At 38.6% G+C, this 12,089-nt stretch overlaps 1 protein-coding gene across 1 annotated transcript in view; it reads left to right on the top strand.

The window, feature by feature from the left end:
* The window catches only part of SGCD (sarcoglycan delta), a 639,197-nt gene that overhangs the window by 178,472 nt on the left and 448,636 nt on the right, over positions 1-12,089 (top strand). The window lies entirely within an intron of this gene.

Genomic DNA, 12,089 nt, shown 5'->3' with positions numbered 1-12,089 from the left:
GGCCTTCAACGAGATGGATTGATACAGTGGCTGCGATGATGGGCTCAAGTATAGCAGGGATTGTGGGGCTGGCGCGGGATCGGGCAGTGTTTTGTTCTGCTGTGCATGGGGTCACTATGAGTCGGAAACGACTCGACGGCACTTAACAACAACAACATAGACAGACCTGTACATGCATAACGTTACACTCACATGTGCCTTCTTATATACATATATGCATACATGTCTACCTATGTAAGCACATGTGTGGTAGTTAAGGTTGTATGCTACCTTGGCTGGGCCTGGTTTTGAGTGGCTGGGCAGCTGGATGTAGTTATTCCCCATGATGTTAGTGGTAATCAGCTCCATGGTGGAATCTCCTGTGAGCAGCTGAGAAGCTGCCTTATGGATGTGGTCTGCTTCCCGTATATAAGAACCTTTGAGAAAGTTCTCTAGATTTTTGGCATGCTTGGATCCCACATTTAGTCAAGTCTTCATTCAGCAGCCTGCCATATTGCCTGCTGATCTTGGGACTATTTCTGGACTTGAACCAGTGGCCTGCCATGTTGCTTGATAATCTTTAGACTGTGCCATTTTGCTTGTTGACCTTAGGTTTGTTAGCCTCAGCAGCCAGTAGCTGCCAGAGTTAAAAAGATGCCTCCAGCACCAGAGGGCTTGGGAGCAAGGGGCCCAGATAAAGCCCAAGGTTGAGGGGCCTTCACCCAGCCACTAGAGCTGGCACATTGAACTGGTACTTCCAACCTCCTAAACGATAAGAGAATAAATCCCTGTTTGTTGAAGCTATACATTTGTGGTATTTCTACTATAGCAGCACTAGAGAACCAATAAACACACATATGTTTTGAGTGTAGTACTTGTTGCAAATTTTTTTTATAGCATTTGCTGAAATTGTACTCTATTCTTGCAGACTTCTTAGTGTCTTCATCTGCTTTGGACACACTGAGTAGACCACTCAGATTAGGTATTGCCTTTCCTATCACCAAAAATAACAAGTTTCTACATCTAGAAAGTGATTCCCCCACCCTCCCTCTCCTATCCCTGGTAACCACCAACAAAAGGTTGCTTTGGGTGTGTATGCCTACTCTTGACTTTTTATAAGTCAATATTATATTAATTATACAATATTATATTAATTATATTCTGACGCATCAAGGAGTTGTCATTCTTTGAGAAAAGTTATCCATAAAGTAAACCCATTTCACTTTTTTCCCCTACACATGGTAAGATTGTAGAGATACTGGAACAGAGTGAGACACTTGTAAAACAGAATGGAGGATGTATTAAATGAGCAAAAGAAAGTGTGGAATTTTTCCAAAGAAATAATTTTTAAGAATCAGACCTTGGAGACACAGAATTCTTGGCCTTGGAGCAAATGATGAATTTGAGATGAGGTTCTATGGCAATTAGACTTTGAGCTACAATTTTTCCTGAACTGTGTATTTCTTTGACTGAATTAACGTAGAGACAGTGTGGTTTGCATTGAGAAAATTGGGTTGTTTACTTAGCTACAAACACCTAGTAGGAACAACAAGCCAGACATGAGTAAATCTTTGTTTTTCTCCTCATCCCCAAGACATATAACTTTAAATGAGTCATGGAACTCTGAGTCTCAATTACTCCATTCAAAATGGGGCTAATGAAAGTATCTCATTAATAATGATGATGATAATGATAGCTATATTACCAGGTTTTATGCTACAATTTTTATATGCATTGTTTTAATTAAAACTCGATTCTATGAAATCAGTACTACAATTAGTTCCATTTTACAGATGAGGAAATTGAGGCTCAGAAAGAGTGTATGGCTTGCCTCAAAATCACATTGCTAGTAGTGGAAGATGTCAAATTTTAATCTATACTCTTAACCATCATTTTATTTATGAAAGCATTTTAAGAAAAAGACATAGAAATGCAGGGAATTGTTTCCGTAGCACTTGGAAAGACTCTTGTTAAAATCAAAGCAATGACAAGAAAGGGAGCTTGATTTACCAGGTCCCTTTTTTAGAAGCAAATTGAGAATCATGGTTTAACTTCCCCCTTAAACTATCTTTTCCTCCTGAACAAATACAGTTGTACAACATACCACAGTTCATGAATGTTCCATGTTATGTTTGTCCGATAATGTAATGACATTTAGCAATTAGCAGAATATAGCAGATATTTCAGTCCCCAAATAATCGAAAGCCTTTTGTATTGTTATTGATTTTTTTAAAGTCAAAACTCCAACAATTCCCCACCTCTAACATTAATTACAACATTGTTCTGCAGTTCAACTGAAATGTAGGTCTTGATTTCCACCAAAGTAAAACAAATTCCCAAACCAAAGCAACTGGCATCAAGTCAATTCTGACCTATTGGACAAATAGTACTGTCCCATAAGAGTTCCAAGGCTGTAAATCTTTATAAAAGCAGACTGCCACATCTTTCTCCTGTGCAACAGCTGTTGTGTTCAAACTGTGAACATTTTTTATTAGCAGATGGGCACTTCAACCCTGGCGCCACCAGGAGCCCTAAAGTAAAACGTGTCATTAAATAATCTCTTTGGTTTCATTTAATTATAAAATGATATAATCTGATGAATTTCAACTGAGTAGCATCGTAAGTAGAGAGAAATATTGAAAATCAACTGAAATGCAGTTGAACTGAAATCTGCACATTTCATATTTGAGCTCTGTTTGAGGCAAAATCTCCAGTGTCTCAGCTGCAATGTGAGAATAAATTGGATGTTACTAGGAGCTTGCTCATGGCTCTGAGCCCACAGAGGTGTGTGTTTACTAGAGGGTCACAGTCTCTCCTTCTGGGATCCCTTGTAATCAGTAACCCAACCATGTCTCAGAAAGTCACTGCTTCTCGAATTGTAGATGCATAACAATCATTGAGGTTAAATCCAGTTCAAGTGCAGATTCAGCTTTAGGAGGGATAGGGTGGAGCCTGACTTCAAACATGTTCCCAGGTGATGGTAATAATGCTAGCCTTTGAGCAGCTAGATGCTAAAACATGCTTCTGGACCCATGTTGTATATTGACATCTTGTCTATTCTGACTCATGGGGACCCCATATGTGCAGAGGTTTTCAGGGCTGTGAACTTTTGGAAGTAGATCATCAGCCCTGTCTTCCAAGGCACCTCTTGGTGGGTTTTGCATTGTCAGCCATTCAGCTAGTAATCAATTGCTTAACCATTTGAACCACCCAGATACTTCTCTAGATCTTAATGAAAGGAATTGGCATAGCAAGTCTACCTAGGGGGACAAAATATTTGGGCTTCTTCCTACAATTAGTTGTAGTAAGGTTCACACGAGCATTGTGAAACTGCCAAAATTTAATTTAGACTTTCCTTTAAACATATACATACACTTCTTCTTTCCATGTGTAACACACATGCACAAATCATTGACTGTTCATACTGTTCTGCCACAGAGGTCTTTGGTAGTTTCTGTCCACCTTACTCACTAGGCCCTACACTCCCATGATCTTTCCCACTTTTTGCTCTTCTGGACTCCTTTGGTGGTGCAAACATTTAACGCATTTGACTGCTAACCAAAAAGTTGGATGTTTGAGTCCAACAGAGATGCTTCAAAAAGAAAAGCTGACAGTTTACTTCCAAAAAATTAGCTATTGAAAACCAAATGCAGCACAGTTCTATTCTGACCCACATGAGGTCACCACAAGTCAGAATTGACTCCATGGCAACTGGTCTCTTTCTAATCCACATCAGAAGTTAACTGTCTCCTATGACACACATTCACAGCTTTAGTACTCTCAAGCTCATGCTAATGAAATCAATTTAAAGCCTTTATTTGAAAACAGACAATTGAGGGAAATTGGATGGAGAGAGATTGGGAACAGAGGGAACACAGGAACCACTGAGATCATGCCACACTGTTGTTAGTTACTTTTTTTTTTTTTTTTTTTTGCTGCTTTCAGGATTCTTTCTTTGTCTTTGATTTTGATGAGTTTGATGATGATATGTCTTGGTGATTTTTTTTTTTTTTTTAACAGTGTTTCCTTCCCTTCCCTCCCACCGCTGGTAACCAACAAAGAAAGTTTCCTTCCATATATAGACCTTTCCCTGACTTTTTACAATAATGAACTAATACTATATTTGTCCTTCTGTGATTGACTTATTTCACTCAGCATAATGCCCTACAAGTTCATCCATGTTATGAGGTGTTTTTCAGATTCTACATTGTTCTTTGAGGTTGCATAGTATTCCACTGTGTGTATGTACCATAGTTTGGTTATCCATTCTTCTGTTGTTGGGCATGTAGGTTGTTTCCATCTTTTTGCTATTGTAAATAGTACTGCAATGAACATGGGTGTGGATGTTCTTGTACCTGGCTCTCACTTCTTTAGGATATATACCTAGCAATGGAATGGCTGGGTCAAATGGTATTTCTAATTCCAACTTTTTAAAGAATCACCATACTGCTTTTCACAGTGGTTGTATCATTTGACAGTCCCACCAGCAGTGTACGAGAGTCCAAATCTCTCCACATCTTTGCCAGCATTTGTTATTTTCTGTCTTGTTGAACTGTTGGTTACTTTTTATAATGACAGGACTCATTGTGCAGCCACTCTCTCTACTTGGTAGACAGTCCCTTGACTTGTTACTCTAGACTATATCAGGCTTCCCAGCTAACAGACATTTTCTTTTTGTTTCAGAAGTTCTTAGTTAATTTATATTTGTAAAGTAAAAGAAAGTAATATACTTATTTGTCCCCCTTTGGGACAGTATCTTCCAAATCTCTTACTTTTGTTCAGTCTCCTGAGCTTTCTATGCAGCCAGCAATATGATATACAAGTTGTTGTAGGTAACACACCAGAAGGCAGCTAAAATTATTTTTCAATATATTCTGAGAGTGAAAACGCCAAGTCATATATTTTAGCAAACAGATGCAACTATAAAAATTCAGTGTTTACTTAACTGAGGAACTATGGAAGAGGACTTGGTGACAAGGGAAGTCATTTCTTCCCTACTCTTGGTAAAGACTTCTACAACAGCTCTAGGGCATAAAAGCATTCCAAGAAAAAAACATATTTAACCCTGTCCACAGCTATTTATTTTGAAAACACGTTAGGAGCACTAATTAAACTGCCTGGTAGCTTTAAAAATAATGAGGACAGCCAGGCACTCAGTTAACCCAGGTGCCTTAATGGAAAAGTGTTTCTTCTATTTCTGATAGTTCTTGATTCATTTATGCTCTGGTAACTTTAGGACAAGGCAAGGTGGGAAGAACATATGGGAAACTGATGAAGAGTTCACATTCTAGAATTCAGTGTATAAGGAGAAGCTCTGAAAAAGGTCTCTAGCTTCTTGTCACATCTGGATCCTGCATTTGGCCAAATCAGCAGTGACTCATGCCATCCTAGGGCTTACTCCCTACTAGGTATGTGGCCTTACACATATGACTTCAGGTGTTCTGAGATTTGGTTTGTTCCTCTCTACATGGGCACTGCTTGTGATGATGTAGACAGGGCTACCTTATGAATCATTGCTAGTGGACAGTGTCCAGAGCCCTCAATATGTTTGGGGGCCTATGAAAATATTTTAATTTCTTTTAAAATAAGATAAAGAAACAAGTTCTTAGGGGAAAGAAAGGATTTAATAGCATTATCAATAATACATTTGTGATTATACTAATGCAGTTATAAAATATCATTTTGCATATTTATTATGATGGAAGGGACCCAAGAAGGTCACTGTGCCTAGGGCCCACAAAAGTCATAAACCAAAAAAAAACAAACCAAGCTTACTGCCATTGAGTCGATTTTAACTCATAGCCACCCCCATTGGGTTTCCAAGGCAGTAAATCTGTACAGAAGTATAGAAGTCTTCCTTCTGCAGAGTGACTAGTGGGTTTGAACCACCAACCTTCTGGTTAACAGTGAAATGCCTTAGGCACTGCTCTACCAAAAGCAAGTAATAATGATGGATGTAAATGACTTAGCATATGACTGGTATATGGGAATCATGTAATAACTAACTCAGAGTTTGGCAGACATTTTCTGTAAAGGACCAGATAATAAATATTTTAGACTTTGCGGGCCATATAGTCTCTGTTGCAACTGCTCATTTGTCATTGCAGCATGTCTTGGTTCTTTAGTGCTGCTGTAACAGAAATACCACAAGTGGATGGCTTTAACAAACAGAAGTATTCCTTTACAGTTTAGGAGCCTGGAAGTCTGAGTTCAAAGTGCCAGCTCTTGGGGCTGGGTAACAGTCCCTCAACCTTGGGCTTCAGCTCTGCCTCCTCTTCAAGGACCAACAGAACTGGAGGCTTATTCTGGTGCATGCAGCTGTTGGCTGCTGAGACCAACAAACCTAAGATTGACAAGTAAAAAATGGCACAGTCCAAAGATTAGCAAATGCCATGGCAGGTCACTAGTTCATGTCCAGAGACTGTCCCAAGATCAGTAAGCAACATGGCAGGCCACTGCTAACTTGGCCAAATGCAGGATCCAGATGTGACAAGAAGCTAGAGACCTTTTTCAAAGCTTCTCCTTATACACTGGAAGCAGGACATACCCTGCAGACAGGTTACTTAGCTGCTCACTGCAAATTATACCACGGAGTTGATTACCAATCTCATCATGAGCTATTACTACGTCCAGCTGCCCAGCCACTCGAAACCACAGCCCCAACCAAGTTAACACACAACTTTAACTACACATAGTGTGAAAGCAGCCACAGACACTGTTTAAATAAATGGTCATGGCTGTTGTCTCAGTTACCTAGTGCTGCCATAACAGAGATACCACAAGTAGGTGGCTTTTAAAGAACAGAACTTTAATTTCTCACAGTTCTGGAGGCTAAAAGTCCAAATCAGGTTTTTGGCTGTCAATTCCTTCTCTGGACCACTTTCTTAATTTCTGATATCTACTGGCAATCCTTGTCTTTTTTTTTTTTTTTCCTTATAGATGGGTTCTTACATGGCATCTGTTTTCCCTGTGCATGTGTCTCTGTGTCTGTTCTGCTGTATTTATAACTCAGAAATGATTAGGATTAGGAGCCACCCTACTCTTGTATGCCTTCATCAACTTAATAAAAGATGGGAGAAAAAAAAGCCTTTCTAAACAGGATCACATTCACAAGTACAAGGGAGAGGACTTCAATACATATTTCAGGGGGCTTCAATTCAGTCCCTAAAAAGCTCTGTTCCAATAAAACTTTATTTATAAAAACAGGTAATGGCCTGGATTTGATTCATTATTTAGCTTAGTTTGCTGACTCCTGACTTAAGTTAATACTCTTGCTATTAATTACTGAAAGTAATTTTAATCTTCGTTATTCATTTAGCTATAAAATTTCCCTAAGAACACATGAGCAAAGTGGGAAGATATCAGTGATATATGTTGGAATATTCAAGACAGCCAAAATACAAGAACCCCATTAAAATCCAAGTTACTCAGGACTCATCTAGCTTGAATAAGCCATCAAATATTTTTCCCCAGTTCTAAAGGAAGAAGTCAAGCGTTAGATAACAAAATACTATGGTCACACTAAAGTGTTCCCAGGGACCACCTTATATGGAAAAATAAAGCACTCATAAGTACCAACAATCTGTATTAAAGGGCAATGTGGTATTTATGCAATTCCACAAATAGAAATTGTACATGGCAACATATCCAGTTATGCTGTGTGACTCTCCATTTTAATTTGAAGCGATGACAGTCTGTTCCTGTGATTCTTTTGGCAGATCAGGCAGCTGCTTAAAGAGAGAGGATCTTTGATAAATGCTTAAGAGAGATAGGAGGGTCTTCTTGCATGCTGAGCCTCTTTCAGGATAAGGAACTGTGTGACCCTGAAGTAATAGTCATGACCCCATATGTTGAAGGTATATACTTGACTGTAGAGGAAAGGATCCTGTTCACAGCCTGTGAAAGCCAAAACTTTAGTTCTTATCAATTTTTCCCAAAAGAACAAACAGCTCAACTTGTTGGCAGTGCGTATAAAACAGTGATGGCTATTAGTAGAAGGAAGGGAGACAATATAGCTGTGTTAGGCTGGGTCCTCTAGAGAAGCAAAACCAGTAAAGTTTTTAGAGAGAGAGAGAGAAAGAGAAATTTATCTTAGGAAAATGGCTCACACACTTACAGAAGCTGGCAAGTCCCAAGTTCTTGGATCAAACATCAATCTGGAGGCTTTTCCCATCTCACACAGCTGCAGGGGCTAACAAGCTCATGGTTGTCAGGCAGTATACTGGTTGTTGACTCCAACGAATGACCAATCCAAGATCTCCAGGCTGAATGGTGGATTGTTCGCTCATGGACAGTTGTAGGCAACACAACAGAATCCCAATCCACAGAAGAAGAGAGTCTCTTTTCCCAGGATGTCCACAAATATACTGGAAGCAGACCCCACCCCTGGGGAAACTCCCCTTCAACAGATTGGCTGCTCAAAATATATAGATCTGATCCCATCATGGGAACAACCCACATCGCAACTGCTGAAACCACACCAATCGTGGTCCAGCCAAGTTGACACACAGATGCAACCATCACAATAGCCTTAGGAGTAAATTTAACCTCAAACTCAGAATCTGTTACTTGCTTAATATGTGATGTGAAACATCATCACCATTACCACCAAATACCATGAAATCGATTCCAATGCATGTCAACCCCATATATGTCAGTGAATAACTGTGCTCCAGAGGGTTTTCAGTGGCTAGTTTTTTGGAAGTAGATTGTCAGGCCTTTCTTCCAAGGGACCCTTCAATTAACAGCTGAGTACATTAACTATTTGCACTACTCAGAGACTCCATGTTTTTTTAGGTTGGTCATTTTCATCTAAGTCTCAGTTCTTTTAACTATTAAGTGAGATAAAGGACACTTATTTTATACATTGTACATGGTAAATGAGATTATACATGTTAACACAAGAGCAAGTATGAAAAGTTAGGGCTCTAGGATTACAATTTCCTAGATGTGTTACACCACACAGGTCCCCTTACTTTTTCACATCTTGAGTTTCCTCATCTGAAAAATTGGTATAAAAATATCCTTCATGTGGTTGTTGGGAATATTAAATGTGATAATGTGCTTTGATAAAGTACTTTGTAATTTACCTAGCCAAAAAAAAAATCCACTGTTATTGCGTTGATTCCGGCTCACAGTGACCCCCCATTGGGTTTCCAGAGCTGTAAATCTTTACGGAAGTAGATTGCCCCATCAGCCTTCTGTGGAGCAGCTGGTGAGTTTGAACTTCCAAACTTCTGGTTAAGAGTCAAATACCTTAGGCACTGCACCAATTGTAAATGTTTATCCTACTCCTTAGCATCATCATTCTTTAGTGTCAGATATGTGTTCTTAATCTGCACTCTCCTTAGAAATGCATGGTGGCCTTTAAGAGCACTTGAATCTGGTTAGAATTGTATGTGTCAGAGCCTTTTTTTTTTTTGGTCCATCTATGAATTTTTCCTGGAGTAAATTTCCGTAATTTTCATATACTTCTCCATTGGATCCATGAACCAAAGGCATGTCATTAGAGCAAATAGTCTATAATGCTTTGAGAGTATTTGCTATAGCCTATGTTATAATTGCTTGTAATGATAACTCAAGTTATTTAGATGGTGTTAATTTAAATCAGTATATTGTATGTAAGGAGATACCCAAGAATGCATAGCAATAAGAAAAAGACAAACTCACTGCTATTGAGGCAATTCTGACTTATAGCAGCCCCCATTGGGTTTTCAAGGTGGTAAATCTTTATGGAAGTAGATTGCTCCATCTTCCTTCCATGGACTGTCAGGTGGGTTTGAACTGCCAACCTTCTGGTTGCCAGTCAAATGCCTTAGGCACTGCACCACCAGAGCTCCTTACTTTAACAATATTCCAGATGCTTTTACATGTAAAATAATAAAATTCATCTAGAAGTGTGAATCTTAGTACTTTTGAAAATCAAAAGTGAAGCAATTCATTTCTCAATAATTTTGAGTTAATGATGCCATTAAAAAAAAAAAAAAAGTAATAGCTGATATGTACTTAGTATTTTATAGGTACTTTTTTTTCTGTCTACCTGAAGAGCAACTTATAGATATTATACAATTTCGTTCTTGCAACAACCCTAGGATAATTCACAGTCATCCTGGTTTCTTGATTGAAATCAATCATTTCATGGGTTTGTATCAAGCAATATCTAGGCTGAAAGCAACTGCAAAAACAAAGTGATTCCATTAGCTATTGTTAGTAATGACTACTTGGCTTACTTGCTGTAAGGAAAGATGCTGTGAAGGCCTGATATATCTAAATGTACATTCAGGGAGGTGCTGACATGGGCCACACCAAACTAAATTCTCTAATGATATTAGTGCTGGGGTCTTCTAAGTTCACATTGGCTTAATAAATACAGAAAATGTGCTGGTCATAGAAAGGGGCACATTTTCTGAAGTAATCAGCCTCTATAAGGAAGGTATCTATAAATTACACATAATATTTCTAAAACAGGTTAGGGACCTGAGGTCTTTGGAAAAGTGTTGTTGTTGTTGTTATGTGCTGTTGAGTCAGACCCGACTCATAGCGACCCCTCCCTGGGTTTCCGAGGCAGTATCACTACAGAAGTAGATTGCCTCATCTTCCTTCTGAGGAGTGGCTGGTGGTTTGAACTGCCAGCCTTCTGGTTAGCAGTCAAGTGCCTTAGCCACTACGCTACCAGAGTTCCCTTTGGAAAAGTAGTTAGCTTATATAGTGAAATAGCTTCTTTCTGGAGGTGAACTAACTCTTTCTAAATTCAAATTCATTATTCCTTGAGCACCTTGAAGGAGAGAGACATTTATATATGAAAATGCTTATATATTCTCCATTAGCTTCTTCATTCACTTCTGGGATATTATCTAAGAAGAATATTACAGCAGAAGAATTATTCCATAAGCTATGCTTTTAGTTAACTGTGAATGATTGCTATACAATTCATGAAGTTGCTGATGTTTTGAGATTATCTTTTTTTTCCTCTTATTCCTTTTGCTCTGAATTTCTATAGATTTCATTTTTTCCAAGTTATAAATTTGTACCATGTCAAGATATTTGAACATGACTCATCATAGACTATCTCAAGAGCAGTCTTACAGGTTAATTTGATCCAAGTTCTTTTCATTTTTTGTATGTTAGCTGGTGCATTAGAGTTTCTTGTCCAGAAATATGGTTTACCTTACATAAGGAAATGTTTGGAAGGTTATTGGGTAACTCACTATTAAAGGAAAAGCTTAACAACCAAAACCAAACCAGAAAACTTATTGCCATCAAGTTAGCTTTGACTCACCAAGACATTAGGGGACAGAGTAGCACTACCCCATAGGGTTTCCAGTGTTGCAATCTTTATGGAAGCAAACTGCTACATCTTTCTCCGACAGAGTAGGTGGTGTATTTGGACTACTGACCATTTGGTAAGCAGCTGAGCACTTTAAGCACTGTACCACTAAGGCTTCTTACAACTAAAGTCTATAGAAATATAGGAGTTAGATTACCTTTCACAAATTCATTCAAAAATCGTAAACTATGTTTTTTGGATACTCAGTCTGAAGGGTTCAATTCTAAAATTTAAATTCCCAATTTGGGTGAAATTAGCTGGGTGACTTCTCACTCCTTCCAAGATGGAGAGTGTCATTATGTGGACAAACACAGCAGGGCTACAGGGAATGGGAGTGAGATTATTCTCCAGAAGAGAATTAAAGAAGACAGAAATAAGTGGAGACATGTGACATATTCACAAACTGGAAAACTTAATATTGTTATGATGCCATTTATCTTCAAATTGATCTGTAGTCTCAACGTAACAACAATCAAGATCTAACCATGTTTCTTTGCTTTTAGTAAAAATTGACATATTATTCAAAACAATCTTGAAAAAGAAGGTACAGAGAGGTACACAAGAGGTACAGACAACAAAGATCAATACCTGTACTACATAATACCGCATTATGATTAATAACAAACATTAATCTAGAGGAGGATACAGTGGTAGACAGGCTAAATGATCAGGTTTACCTAGGCAAATGAGAATATACCAGTAGCATAGTGGCTAAGTCACTTGCCTGCTAACCAGACGGCTGGCGGTTCAAACCCACCAGCCACTCCTCGGAAGGAAGGTTGGG

The sequence above is a fragment of the Orycteropus afer genome, unplaced genomic scaffold (assembly GCF_000298275.1).
Source record: "Orycteropus afer afer isolate SDZICR_OR568_19922 unplaced genomic scaffold, OryAfe1.0 scaffold00160, whole genome shotgun sequence".
NCBI lineage: Eukaryota > Metazoa > Chordata > Mammalia > Tubulidentata > Orycteropodidae > Orycteropus > Orycteropus afer.
This window is presented reverse-complemented; position numbering and strand designations above follow the sequence as displayed.